Source organism: Polyergus mexicanus, unplaced genomic scaffold (genome assembly GCF_030449975.1).
Source record: "Polyergus mexicanus isolate NDT 795.1 unplaced genomic scaffold, iyPolMexi1.0 SCAF_21, whole genome shotgun sequence".
Taxonomy (NCBI): domain Eukaryota; kingdom Metazoa; phylum Arthropoda; class Insecta; order Hymenoptera; family Formicidae; genus Polyergus; species Polyergus mexicanus.
The window spans coordinates 194,723-210,515 of NW_027223341.1; the positions used below are offsets into that span (position 1 = coordinate 194,723).

Genomic DNA, 15,793 nt, shown 5'->3' on the forward strand with positions numbered 1-15,793 from the left:
TGATAATAATTAAAGGATAAATACTGATAGACTACGCAATTTGCCATTCATTAACATTTGTTTTTCAATATGTTCTCTCTCTCTCTCTCTCTCTCAATATTTAACACATACATAGTACAAATCTAGATAGAATTTTGCAATAAAATTTATTTTTTTTGTAATTAAAACATTATATAATTAATACTTTCTTTACATTTCTTAAAATGTGTTAAAAGAAAAAAAAATTTATTAAAGTACAAATTTTGCAGAAATTATATTCGTGTTATATAAAATTGTTATTTATACTGTAAATGTGTTTTGTGCGTAACGACAAGAGTATCTATAGATATTTCATTTTCTTTTTTTCTACGAGTTACAAAATGTTTCATTATTAATTAATAAGAATTATGTAAAAATTTAATATTTTTAAAATTTTTTGTGAACTAAAGATTTTACAAACAAGAGAATATTTTCAAAATATTTAACAATGCAGATTTTCTGCATTAAGGATAAGTTAAAGCGCACTTCTTCCTCAGAGATTTTACAATGATTAAGCTCGACACCATTTTCCGCAAAATTCCATGACATAGTTTATAGGAACATGACATAGTTTCACGAGCTTATCCGCAAATCATGCGCCAATGTTTAAACAAACTTTAATTCGGTAAACGCCGCACACACTTTCATCCTACTACTATAGTACTTTCCCTATTCGAGACCTCTATTTGACTTGACGATCCACAAAGTCGTTCGTTCGCTCGTATATCGGTCGCTTATTTCTTAGTCGTTAATTTACAGAATGTCACATGTTAACACGGTTATTATCGTATTAAAAATCGCTCGACTATGTATCGAGGAGTTTATGCAAACCAAAAACTAGCACCTCGCGCAATTACCGTATTTCGTTTTACAGCAGCGCAATTTGCATTCGATTTTGCGAGAGCAAGTTTTTGCACGTTTCCTACCAATTCGAAGAGAGTAAATATTTAAAATCTAACACGGTGCGCGACTTTCAAATTGTTTCGCTAATGCGGTTTATTCTTCAGTTCATTCTAGTTAATTATAAGTACGTGAGAGTATACGCGTTGTGGAAGCATATGTGTTATATATATAGGAAGAAATATACGAAAAGATCGAAAAACAGAAATATGGCAGATATATAATAGTATATCTATTGAATGATTATTATATATATTCGAATATTTCTAATTTTTTAGTAATTATAATTTAAAAAACTAAATTAAATTTCTTTAAGTAATTCTAATAATTCTAAGGAGCTTGTTTCTTTTTTTATTTTTGAACATGAGAATTGTTTTGACTAAAAAATATTTGCGCGATAAATAAATTTTCTCAAAAATCTTTAGAGATTAAAGACTCAATATATAAATATGAAATTGTCGAATATAAATTATTCTATGAATATATATTGTATTTTCCCAACTGTTTTTGTATTCAGCATTTCCTGATACTAAATATAAAAAAATTCGTGAGTTGACAAATATAAGCATTTTATATGTAAAAGTTTTTAAAATTTTGTGAAGGTTTCTATATTTAAAAATTCATTTGAAAATAATGTCTTAAGTAATAAAGCATCCATAAGTTAACTTTCTTGGTGCAATGTATGTAGTGAAATTTATCTTATGTAACATACGACATAAGAAGATATACGTAGAGAATTAAATAACAGTTAAATGTTTTTCTTACATTAATATTAATAGCATATTAATATTTTTTGTTAAACATTATATGTTAAGCTTATGCAAATAAACTCATAAGTATGTCAAAAATGTATGGTAAAAAGAGAAGCGTCGAAGAAGAATCTTATCGCATTCTTTTCTGGAAATTTAGTAGACACGAACAGTAAATAAGACTACGCTTACCTTTCTCCCTTTCTTCCCTTGCGTTACGCGCGTGCACGCAGTAAAATAGATTTGTAATCAAACAATTTCACTTTGCAAATAGAATTTCGATTCTGGAAATATCTTTCCTACAACTGCTACGTTCACACTTTGATGAGCACCCAAAGCTGCAATCAAGAGGATATCAAGTTAAATTGACTTTCACTTCCATCTTATTCCTCTTCCGCGAAGATCAAATCGAGTTGACATTTCCGTAACTAACGTTAGAATTAACATGAAGAAATTAAATATTGAAATAAATTATAAGATTATTTACTAAAATTTATTTACTAATTTATAAAAGATATACATAAATAAAAATATCAAAAATATAATTACAAGTTATATTATAATTTACAATATGTTTAAATAATAATATACGCATATGTCTTAAAATAAAGATTATAAACAAAACTTTAAAGGCATATAAATATATTCTACATAAATAACTACAAAGTATAATGTTGAAACAAAATAAACAAAATTGTATCATATCTTCAACCAAAAATGAGCGTTGTTTAAAAAGGGAAATTAGGTGAAAAACAGACGATAATTCGATTATTCGCTGTCTTTTTTTAATGTCATGGCCGTTTGTTTCGTAACTGTAGCTATTTCAAACTTTTAATCAGTTTATATAATTTGCCGAAATAGAAGTTTGTTCGTATAAACACTAATTAATTAAATTAGACGGCTGCGTGATTTTGCGTGATTCGCAGTTTGTAACAGAATATGCATTTGCAGTAATCGAGTAACTGCAGACACGAGTAATAACATGAATCTTTTTAAGCGCTTTCATTTCTTGTGAGTCACAACATGTAATCCGTAAGATAAATTGTTCCAAGTTTCAGGTATATATTATATTATTTAAAATTTTTGAAACAATTGTGGTTTTAAATTTTGTGTTTATAGCAATTTTTTTATCAAATCTGAAAAATGTGTGATTTATAATAAATAAAATATTTTACTTATTAAAGTAACAGTTAATTATACATGAAAAAACAATGACTTATCTGCTCTCTCTTCCTTTCTCTCTTTACTCTTACTTATTTTAATACTGGGTATTTCATGATAATAAAATATTTTGTAGTAAATCTCAGATAAAAAATGCATGTAAATGATTTTGTAAAGAGATCCGCGCTATGAGACATCAATAATATGGTATAATCCAACTTAATTAAGCAGGCGGTGACAGGATTTACGAGGAGATCCAACAGTGTATTAAGCGATGTAACTTACAACTTGTCGCATTAACTAGCATGCCTTCAGCCACGAGTCCGATTTCGCTGTCGACAGTATGGCAAAATGGAGACAGGAGAACTCGGAGCCTGGTCTTAATTACGCTTCTTGCACGAATACGCCAAGTATCTTTAGTTGCACACATACACACACACACATACACATTTTAACCCTTGCCGTATCCTACACAACATAATGCGACTGTTATATAGTCTACTCGACGAAAGCATCGTGAGGAGTGCTCGTCGACGATAATCTACCGTGAATGTCGACACACGTAGGGGCTCGGATTAGCATTCTGATCTCAGGCCGACAGGTCCTTGCTAGAAACCCTTTCTGTAAATTGTCTCAAAGTACACGTCAGGATAATAACTAATGGTAACGCGCCAGGCAATTAAAATTAATTCATCCGATCAATCATATTTTTACGAAAATGGCGAAAAAATGAGTGAGTCTAAAAAGTGCCGGCAATGATCATCATATATTGAAATTTCTCTCTCTCTCTCTCTCTCTCTCTCTCGATTGTATTTTAATTATATCTTAAGAAAGACTACTTTTCATACGCGTCATTTCCAATACGTTAACTCTTTTTTCGAGATTGTTTCTCATTTTTACCTACCATGACGAAAAATATGCTTGTTTGCTTTCTTTGCCTTTTTCTTCCGCTTGGCAGAGCAAAATACCGGGGAAATCGCTCGTACGTCGTAGTTAACGGCAGTCGCAGGCCATTATTACATACTCGTCAAGGCAATGCACCGTGAGCGCTTTCAGGCGACTTCCAAGTTGAAGATCTGGCCGAGGCTGATAAGCGCGCGAAGACAAAACGGGGCATTATTACGCGATCGTTTCCGGCTGTGTGACTCGAAGGCCCGCCTAAGTACGATCAAATCTTCCCGACCCGCGCCGACCGAGTATTTCAGTCGGCTCGCTTTCCCATTCAGCTCGTCGCCGCGCTGGAAGGGTCGAAATTATCCCCGCTTTGTGTGCGAGCAAGATGCCTGTCTGCTGTCGGGGATACTTCGCGCCCGTCCAAACATCCCATGAACCAACCGTGACGCTGCGGCGGAGTGTGTAATCGATTTAATACCGTCACTGAAATTCGATCAATCCACCGATTTACGAGGAATTTCCATGTAAATCGTTCATGCAATTTATCGCGAATAATTTCGCGCGCCAACGCACATGGTAAATTAAAAATTGCCTTAAAAATAGATTGGATTGATTCAAAAGACATGCATGAATTGATCATAATTATATTGTAAATTATATGAATGTGTGCAACGTGCCAGAGCAAATAGTACAATTTGTAAAATACAGAATTAAATTGATTCATTAAGATTATGCAAATGCCAAATATCAAACATGTTACAAATTCTATAGATTGCTCTTACCATTATTCATTTTGTGAAATTGTATAAACAAAATTAAAATATTATAATATTGAGATATTATTAGTTTATTTTACGAATGATCACGTGCTTTAAATTATAAATTTTAATCAGAAAACAGTTATATATATAACCGCACTATTGTTAAAAGATTTTCACTAATTGTCAGCAATAATTGGCATATAATAATAAAAGAAAAATTGATGTAAGAATTTTCCTAATGAAGATATGCTATTGAATATTTTGACGGGAATATATTATTCTTTCTTCGATATTTTTCATGTATATTGTAACACACGAAATAAACAATCGAGTAGACAACGAAAGATTGGAATTAAATTGTAAAACAGCGTGATGAACTGAACCGTATAATCGATTTAATTTGAAGAATATTTCATCGGTCATTCAATTGGATTTATTCACAGATAAATCTGTTAAATTGTTTATATATGCATTTCATCGTCAGGTAATTTTCATTTTATTAAATATTATTATAGATTACTTTAATTTTGCCTGAGTAAATCTTATGCATAAATTTATTTCTTTTCTGTAATCGTGATATATATGCAACACAAAGATATGTAACACATAACAAATATTTTAATATTGGACAAAATTAAGTCTTTGCAGACATATCTTCTGCGACAGAATTCATTATGCAAATATTATATATGCAGATAATTAATTCTTATTTAAAAATGATTTCCATTTTTATACGCTTAAATAAAGCTTCTTGATATTAGAGAGTAAATTGATTTAACAAATATTTTTTAACGAAAAGCGTTTTTTAAATTTATCGAATTTTTTTTTCGGAAGCCACATACGCATTCAGAAATAATATTAACAGTTTATATAATAATTGACCGATTATCGATCATAATAAATTGAGATCGTGAAATGATTACAGTTTACTTGGCCAAGGCCGGTTCGAGCGATGGAGAAAGTAGCATAATATCGCCTTATTAAACAGGAAACTACGTTTGGTATCTCTCAATTTTTTGGGGGAATACATCAATTAAAAATTTTAAATGTATAATTATATCTATTGATATAAAAATATTTTTTTATAGCCATACAATATCTATAATCACAGCTTTATTATTTTTTTAGATGCTTTCTTGATATCCACACTTAAAAATATTTAACTTCTTAAATTTTATAATTGAAATTCAGATAAGTTTGTATATATATATATGTATTGTATATTTTTAGAATTTGTTTAAATCTCAGTTTCAGAATATTTTATATGTATATAAATAATTGTATGCATTTGATATTGTCAGTGCAATCCGAAATTTAAAAAAATAGTCTTTACTATGGATAAATTATGAGATACTTTCTGAAATAATTGAAGCATACATTGGCCTGCATAATTTAATCACGTGTCATGTATCAATTTTCAGTTTAATAAGCAAGATAAGTCGCATGGAGGCTTTCAAAGGCACTCACTCATAGACGATAGATAATTAACAGATCCAATAGCGTGGTTTCTCTCTCGAAAATGCCGATAATATTCATCATCGTTTTCATGCTGAAAACGGCACAAGGGTTGATGCCCGATTTTATATCATTCGGTGCGACCATTAGAAAACCGGTGTTTGGAACGAAAGAGGACAGCTTGCGATGACAAGCTTGGCATATGGACAAATTACTACTCCCTCAAATCAATTTCATATATTATTCTGCGCTAATTGGGCGTATTTTTAGTAAAGAAATAACGTCAAGAGCAATTGAAATTCTTTCGTTTTGCTTGTCGAAATGGAAATATTTGTAATATTAGTGATTTAATTAACTATAAGCACTAATAGAAAAAATATATGCACCCATACACTACACACAAATAATTCGTTTTAATCAACAGAATTCTATAATAAATGATTAATCACGCTCCCAATATAGGTCCGTTTCGAAGCGATCGGTGTTAGAACTTAAATATCTAGCGTCGCGCCTTTCTAAGCGTGACCCTGTTTACGAAACCCTGGTATGATCGTGGAATCTCAACTTTCATTTTCTACAGCTGTACCTCTTTATCTCGGATAAAGACATGCCGTGCCGCATGCTTCTGCACGTGACGCGTGCTGTGTGTGCACGCTGTCCTGGCAAGTGCATAAATCCGCATTGCAATCGCTGCGACTGGCGCGTAACTAAGAACTTGTTTACGCGACAAATTCGCATTTACGCATTTAGTCGACATTGCACCGCAGACATAGTCTTGAATTCTTCAAATGTAAGTTTCCTAATAAAACAGGGTATCTTTGCCGCTTTTTAATTTCACTTGTTTTCTTTTATAAGAAAAGTATTATAATGTTGATCATCAATGCATAATTAAACTGCTTTTTTCACACCTTGAGACTTACTTGGTAAAAATGCTTATTCATATCCCGACCACATTTAAAAAAAAAAATTTTTATGATGTAGCTGCTATCAGTCTTGAAATGTTATAGACTATTGTAAATTATCATAGTATATTTTTTCTTCAACTAAAATATTCGAATATTATGATAATATAAACTTAAATAAACTAAAAGAATTATTATTCAATTTTTATACGTAGAAATTTGGATTCGACGATTAATACCTGAATTAAATTTATGCTAACGAGAAAAAATCAAGCGCAAATTATTTCAAGACGGAAAGCTCGTTATATATAATCATAATTTTTTAAATATAAAATATAACTTGAAAAAAAACTTGTTATATAGTATATACATAAAAGAAATTCGTATTGGACGTACGTTTTGCACGAGATGAAACGATGTTTTCCTACGATTTTTACATGCCATCCTCGAATTCTATCGAAGATATTTTAAATTTTAGTGCCCAAATCCCAATCCTGATAACCTGACCGAGGCCTACATTCTTGCGACGTGTGTTCATTCGACAACAAGTTGCGAAAGAATACTACAATATAAGCTCTTTTGTTTTGCACTTGCTGCAAATGATCGATTGTATGGCTAAAATAAAATCAAGAGATATGGTATCTCGGTGTCTCGCGCCATTAAGTCATACTTGATAACGAAAGTTTAGAAAGTAGCGGATCATTGAATTACCTGATGAATTTACAGACTTTATTCGAAATCTTAGGAAACTTTTTTTTCAAGGATAATGACGTTATTAGCTTTAATCTTTAGTTGGAGAAAGTGATGCAGGAAACTATGTCACAAGAGGATATGGAAGATTAATATTGTATTTTGCTGATCAAGGATCAATTCGTAATTGATAATAAGAAATTGAGAAATTTTTAGAAATAATTTAAGTATTTTTTTTTATCTAGCAAAATTTTAATTAAAATTATAAATTATAAATATAGAATTATAATAAAAATTAGTTATTTTTTTTCTTTTTACGCTTATCCTTTGTAAAGAAAATATATTTGAAAGATCATAAAATAACGACAAACGAAAAAAAATGAATAATTATGTTTAAAAAATATGGATTTACTGCATATAATTAATCTGTATCTAAATATAAATATAAATGACATGACATTGTGTAATAATGCAGTGTATATTATACGAAAGTATAACTTGGAATGCAAACTTGATACCAGAAATTAGTTTTGGGTTGGAATTTACGGATTTCACGTTGAATTATTCTTGCGATTGTGAAATGATTATTAATTAATCATTCAGTTTTACATTTTAATGGTTAATATCACGATTTATGTGCCCAAGCACTTCACGTCGCTCATTACCGTGATTTTTGCAGTCGTTACTTCTCGCCGGTTGACACATTCAATCGACGATTTTTTTCCATTACCTCGCATCTTGCGCGAACGATTTATTATTATTCTCCATGGCATGATTTATTCCTGGGGGTGTCTTTTGATCCAAAGTATAGAAATGAGATTCTCAATGGTACGATGTCGCACAAGTAGTGTTGTGGAATAATCTCGCCTGCAAATCTCCTCTCATGAATAATTCGCCGTGACGTCGATCGCCGCATATATTTCCTGTCGATCCTCGTAGATTTCGATGATGTTATATCCGCTCGCACGCGATACGGAACGTGATCGGTGCCGATCGCGTGTGTAAACGTCACTCTTCGATCGGGATAGCGCGCCCTGATTGCGACGACGATGTGGGTCCCGAAGGATGGTGAATTGCACTCCACGGATTAGAGATCGGAGCATTTGATTCTATACGATAGATTTATGGCGACTTCGAGATCGCCAATCTAGGTCCTGGCGATCATGAGTACGATTTAATGCAATTTTATGCTTGATGACTATTACAATTGATTTATTATTACCAATGTTTGGATAATTGAATTTTTAGACAAGATTTAAAACAATTTTATTTTATACATGAAAAAAGAAACTTAGCCATAATAATACATAAAATACCTCGCGTTTTTAAGTACTTTCATTAATACTTTATTCTCTCTTTCTCTTTCTCTTTTTTAAATCTTTTATTGGGAGAAATATTGAATCTGAAAAATTTACAGATATTGAATTGTTATCTTTTTTTACTCAGGGCAATGTTAGCTGCTGTTAACAACGATATAATTCTATATCCTTTAATTCGCAAGGATAGAAAGTTCCATATCCATATATGTGTATATATATATATATATATATATATATAGAGAGAGAGAGAGAGAGAGAGAGAGAGAGAGGGGGAAGGAAGAGAGTTTCTTTCTACGTCGAAGGAATATTTCCATATTCCCCTCGCAAGAAACTGCCTCCGTCTTCTTTATGACAGAAAAATTATGGCTCCGCTGTGACGAGAATTCAGTCAGGATCGGCAGGATTCCTTCGCTTTCCGTCATTTCAGCCGGAAGAAATTTGCAACGTCCCGCTCGAAGTGAAAAACAGGAATAGTAACAATATCGCCGCTGCAGTCTCTTTGCAATAATCAAATTAGAAATACTACATTGACACACTCGCGTAATCGGACGATTAGCATAAAGCATTCTACGATGCTCTGCGCTAAAAAATGATACTGCACTCTAGCAATTTTATATATAACGTTTAATTAAGACTTAACTACAAGTGACTGAAAAATTACATATCTATCTACGTTAGGAATTGTAAGAGTTGTAAACTAGCGAAATAAAAGATACAGTTTTTTTCATAAAATAATATTTTTGCTTAAAAATATATTTTTTTTTACATCCAGAAATGTAAAACGAAATATACTTTTTATCAGAAATTTAAATTTTTCGTATCTGTAAATTTTTACACACTGTGATTTTATACAAGATAGAGGATAGGTCACGTATCATATGGGGAATCGAGGGAAACTAAATCTACATACTAACGTATACGTGCTGCGATATATGTTATTTAATGCCATCACGTTCGCTAAGAGGAGAAGCAAAAAATGCTATTTAATGTATATTTAAATAAGAATTATTTTAGAAGAAATATTTCAAGCATTTCGTTTTAGAGGCAATTAGTTTTCCGTGTATTTAATTATATATGGTATATGTATTAAAATAGAATTACAAAGTAGAATTATATATATATATGCATAGCATATAACTCCACGCAAATTGTAAAATCCTTTCCTAAATGGCTAAGGATCCACTTTAGATCGGGATTCCGAGGTATCCCCGAGCGCGCGATATCTTGAGAATTTCACCCGTGAAGTACTTCTCGAAGATCCGGAAAACGAAGGAGAAGCTCGGTCTCTCCCTGGAGACCAAAGAATTCTACGAAAGCAACGTCTGTTTACGTCACGCATATTTTTTCGGGCGTGCCAGCCGAGCGGGTCGATAAATTCAATTTACAATTTGGTGAAAGGCGACCCGCTCTTACGGAGAAAATGAAATTAAATCAATGAATCAACATCTTCCTATGAAAAGATCAACTCTCAACGTTTCTCGAGTTCTGACCAATTCGCACAATTGCATTTTTCAATTATTTGCGATTATTCATCCGTATAATATAAGGGAAATTGTCGCAAAAAATTTTAATGAGTTTTATAATCGAGGAACTGTTACGTGAAATTTTATAAATTGCATCTATATATAAAACGTCAGAACCATCGAATGTGCTTTCAAGTTCTATAACAAGTTTGAAAGATATTTTTGCTTTATTTTATTTTTAATATTAAATAATTTAACAGTAAGGTCTGTTAAATTTCTTTGAGATAAAATTCAATTAATATTATTTAATAAAATACAAAATTTTATTATAGCTTTTTATAAAGAGATTTTTTAATGATAATTAATCAAATCGCTTTTCAATTATGCCATTAAAATAACCAATATATCTTTGGTTTTTATTCTGGTAATATAAGAATATACATTTCTTGCCAAAGAACACAATATGTCCAGAAATTACCGCGACGCACAATTACTGATGCAGTAATAACTGATACGCTACAAACATCAAATCATTTTTCGAGATCGACGTATATGCGAATGACGAAGAAAATTCTTTCGAGGATGTTTGCGGCCATCGGAACGAGGGAATTCTGACGACACGTACTTTTCTCGAATATCTGGGCTAAAAGTATGTTGATCGAGGATGTTCGTCTCGCTCGTCTGAGACGAGCATGAATAGCCAATGAAGGTCGGCCAGTTGAATCGGAAACCAATTGAAAAGTGAATGTGAGAACCACGTTCAGTTTATCGTTGTTTGCCTCGAAAGGTTAATCGGGGAAGTATCCTCTCAAACTGATCAAGGTATCCGAAAAAGAACGTTATTGATGTGCGACTTGCTTTACGTTAATTAATTGCTTGATCTCGTAGCTTTATCTGTTTTTAGTGGCTGAGAATTTTAAGTACATCCTAAGAATTTGCGAGCAAATGTGCATGTATATGTATACAAATATGTATGTGACATATATAATACAACAGAATAATATAAAAAATAAAAAGAAAGAAATAGAATTCAAAAAATATGCTAATTATAAATGACAGAAATATAAATACAAATTTCTTCTCTTATTGCATTGATATACATATTTATAAAAGTATAATTAATAAGAATGAAATTAATTGAAATTAATAAGATAAAATATCAAGAACTTTTTTTCTGCAGGAAGCGTATTGATCTTTACGTGTGCATATAGATGCGCGCAAGTAAATACTTGCAACTTTTTAGTCAATATATTCGATTAACGTAGTCATACGTAGTCTATAGAATGAGCGCATTAATATATGCATGTGTATGTCAAGAAAAATCGACGGCGCATCGACGGTGATACGCGGAAAGTGAAAATAGATTAAATGTGAATACATTCGCTCTGCATAAATAATGCACTTGAGTGCTTTCCAACGAATTCGCGCAGTGCATCCGACAAAGCAGGTTAATAATTTTCGAAGGAATTTCACTTGTTTGCTGAAAATGTAAAACAAATTTTCTCTTTCGTTTCCCGGCTTGGCACAATAATAAAGCATATATATTTTTAACTTTATTTTGTATTTAAAACTTTTTTTCTTTATCTTTAATCTTGACAAATGTTTTGCATTCGCAATTTTATCTTCTTGCATAACTTATTTCTGAAAAATATATTAGCAATGTAGATTTTCGATTAATAGCAATATTGTATGTCAAGACAGCTTGCTGGAACGTATTTTGAATATTGAACGTTTCAATGCACAAGAATATTTAATTATACAATATCTAATAAAAATAATTGCATGTGCCGCGCTGGAATAATTTATTTAATAAATAATATAATAATATAATTTACTTAATATATAAATAATTTATTTAATAATAATTTAAATAATAATATAATAAAACAATTAATATTTAAATTGCTTTCTCGTAAAGGAGTTACGGTCAAGCAAAGTCTGCGTTTAAAAATATTTCTTTCTTTACCTTTCACCGTTACGCAATGGCCATTCGGCGATATCTGATCTCGACCCGAATTCACAGTGACCCTACCAGAATTTCGTCAAACTCATGCACACCGATGCACGAGCGTACCATTTACAAGGACTTACATCGAAAGAGAACCCGGTTTGTCGGATGCCGATCTGGGTGTGACATTCTATCGTATAACCGATGCGCCGTAACTCTTTCCCGCAATCCTCGAGAAATTTCGCGTGGTACACGTGCTCGGGCGAGCCATTCTCTGGCTGGCTGCTGGAAGCCCAGCATTACTCGATCTCTCGATCTCGCGCGTCCGCGCGCGCCCTCGTCAAGAACGTCGATCGATCGTCCCGAGAATTACATGAGGTCCTGTCCTCAGACGAGAAGATTCGGCGAAACGGACTGGACCATTTGAACGATCTCGCGGTGACATCCAGGACGATATGGCCACAAAGATGGCATTTTTTCTACTATTGTCGGTTCTTTTCGTGGGATCATTGCACGCTGTTCCCGGTAGACTCAGTGGTATGTGGATTTGTTTTTTTCTCGATTGACGTAATCCGGTGTTGTTATAATTTCGCGGAGTGGAGTGTATGCCGTAAATGTGATGCGGTGTGATCTGCTTTCGACGGCTTGTTAATGATTTCCACGAGTGATTTTACGTCATTATTGTTATCCGGGAAATAAAATAATCTCTCTATGATTTAACGATATAAAATTCATATCTATGCTTTTTAAAACGATTAAACGTGAACACGGCAAAACGTTACTACAGTCATCCTGTATAATAGTAATATTTATTTATTAAAAATATCAACTCAAATTAGTTACTTAAAATAGTTACATCAACTTAAAACAGTTACAAAAATTTTAAACTCTTTTTAATTAATTTAAATAATACATTTTGTGGTTTCTTCATTATCTTTGTGCTCAAGATATTTGATATAATTTTTTGAGGGTTAAATATTTTTGTATCTTCTTGTAGTAATGACTTATTAATGATAACATAGTAATTAAATTGCACAAATTGCTGAAAAAGATGTCACCATTATCATAATGACACTGTAGCCCTTACTATATAATAACTATCTATAGGAATACGTATCACGGGACTTTGAGTTCAATCTATAAAACCGTTACACTCGTAAACCCGTTACGTCATTATTTTCACATTTCATCAGACCATGCTTACACATCCATTCTTTCAATTAACTTTTTTTTTCCATTTTTTTTTTCTCGGCGCTTTCACCGACGCTAAAACTCATTTTTTCTATCATTTCTATAGCGCTTTCGATTAATTTCAAATAATCAACTTTTATTATTATATTAAACTTACAAATTTAAATTATACGTACATCGAGAATGTTGCTTTCTTGCAAATTGCATTCTTCAAAATTATGCAATAATTATATAATATTTATAATTGTTTATATTTGTATCTATATAATTTTACAAAGTTTTATACATAATTTTTGTCTTCGCGAAAATATCGACATTGAGATAAAATGAAAGCCCGTTGTACTTAATTTAAAATTGATGAAAAAATATTTCGGTCGAAGGTAAAATAGTATTCAGGAACCTCACACATACACACATACATATACACTTTCCTCGCTAAATTTCCGCTTGAATCTTGAAAGTGGCCTCTTTGCTTAGATAGAATTCAGTCCGATTCTATATCAGAGACCTTTTCGCTGACCGTGATCGTACAGTAAGTTTACTGACCTTGAGAGTACAATCATTGAGCAAGGATATCAATGGTCTATGCGCTTCAAGAATATTCTTTTCCATTGATCTCACGTTTTTTTTTTTTTTTTCATGATTTGTGCAATAATGACAATCTGTGCATTTTCAGAAATATTATTACACAATTTATCGTACAATTTCTGATGCAGATTTCTAATGCACTTGGATATTTTAATTACTTGTACTTTAAATTTATTTTATAAGATATAACTTTTGTATTTACACAATTATATATTTACACTGCATATCAATCCGGAAAGTAAATATCTGTTTTTTTTTTTTTTTTTTTTTTAAATTAGATGTATTTACTCTACTTTAAGATACAACCAGATTATACTGAAATAAAAAAAAATGTTATTATAATTTGAGACACAAAAAACAGAAAATAAAATTTCAAAACTAACGAGTCACTCTTTTAAATATTAAATAACACTACTCTCTTTTTGATTGTATTCTCATGTTTTATGTAATTATGATATATCAATTTAATAGCAATTTTTTCAATAAAAATGCAAATGAAAATTAGTAGAAACTTCATCGCTCGACTAATGTATAATGTTTTCAAATTTTTTTTTTTGTGAATCAATAGCAAGTTTCAGTTTCAGAGACTGTTCTCATGCCGTAGAAATATACTTGTTTTGTACAAATGTTTCTGCATCGGAATATAGTATAGGGCTAACAATTAAGGAGCTAGCAAACACAATGACGCTATTCTATCGAATTTCATAATTTTACGTGCCGGTGGTTACGCTCAACCACCGGCGGCAGTCCATTGCATTGCATTGCATACGATTTACTTCGCTGAGCGGAAGTGCATCAGGACACGAGTTACTCTCTCCACTCGTTGTACGCGAGGCGTTGCACTTGTACGGAACTCGCATGCCGTTTTTTTCTGTTCCTTTCTCTCTTTCTTTTACATACAGTAATACATATTCTTTACTCTTAAATCTTTCTCTATGAATTCCGAGCTAATAGCGTATATCTAAGAGCCTTATCTTGCATGAAAGTCTTGCGAGTAGCTACAGGCCCGTCACGCTTGAAAAGATTAGTTTCCTAATAAGTCTAATTAGAAACCAGTGGTATGATGGGAATCGTAAAATTATGATCGTATATTTAAATTTTACAGTTATACGCAGAAAAATAATTGTATTTACAACTTGAGCATGTAAAATAAGCGATTACAAGGAGAAAGAGAGAAATCAATCTCAAAAAGATATTTTTTCTATAAAAAATATTATTCTAAGTTACAACCAAAACAACAGACATACATATATAATATGTAATTTTGTTGACAAAATTTATTGTAAAAAGAATTTTATTTTATTTCGCTTTCTTCTCAAGTTCTGAGAGAATTTAAACGCTTATTTAAAATAAACATCTTAATTTTGTCCCACTTTTATCATAAAGAATTTATATAAAATTTTACCTTGTTCTTTATACGAAATGAACATTTCTAATTATCGTTATAGTTCGTAAAAGAAGATTTGCTCATTTCTCTTGTTTCGCGGCGTTGTCTCTTGATAGCAATATTTCCTTGCTGGAACTTCAAGTTAACGACTTATATCCCGGCATATTATCTTACGAAAGGCTCGCGTTTTTTATTACTAAGCCGTCACGCCTCAAGAAGTTTAATTTTTTAATGAGCAAAGTTGACAAGTTGAAAGCAACATTCTATTTCCGTTCAAAAATCATTAAAATTGCGAAAAATCTTTAGATAACGTTGCAGTTAAATTTATTCGTTATGTATAATATAATACACAGTATATATGTATTAC

The 15,793-nt window shown here is 31.6% G+C and overlaps 1 protein-coding gene across 1 annotated transcript in view; it reads left to right on the forward strand.

Moving 5' to 3' along the window:
- LOC138942045 (low affinity immunoglobulin epsilon Fc receptor) overlaps positions 1–15,793 on the forward strand; it is an 83,210-nt gene that overhangs the window by 51,489 nt on the left and 15,928 nt on the right. The gene's annotated exons all lie outside the window — the stretch shown is intronic.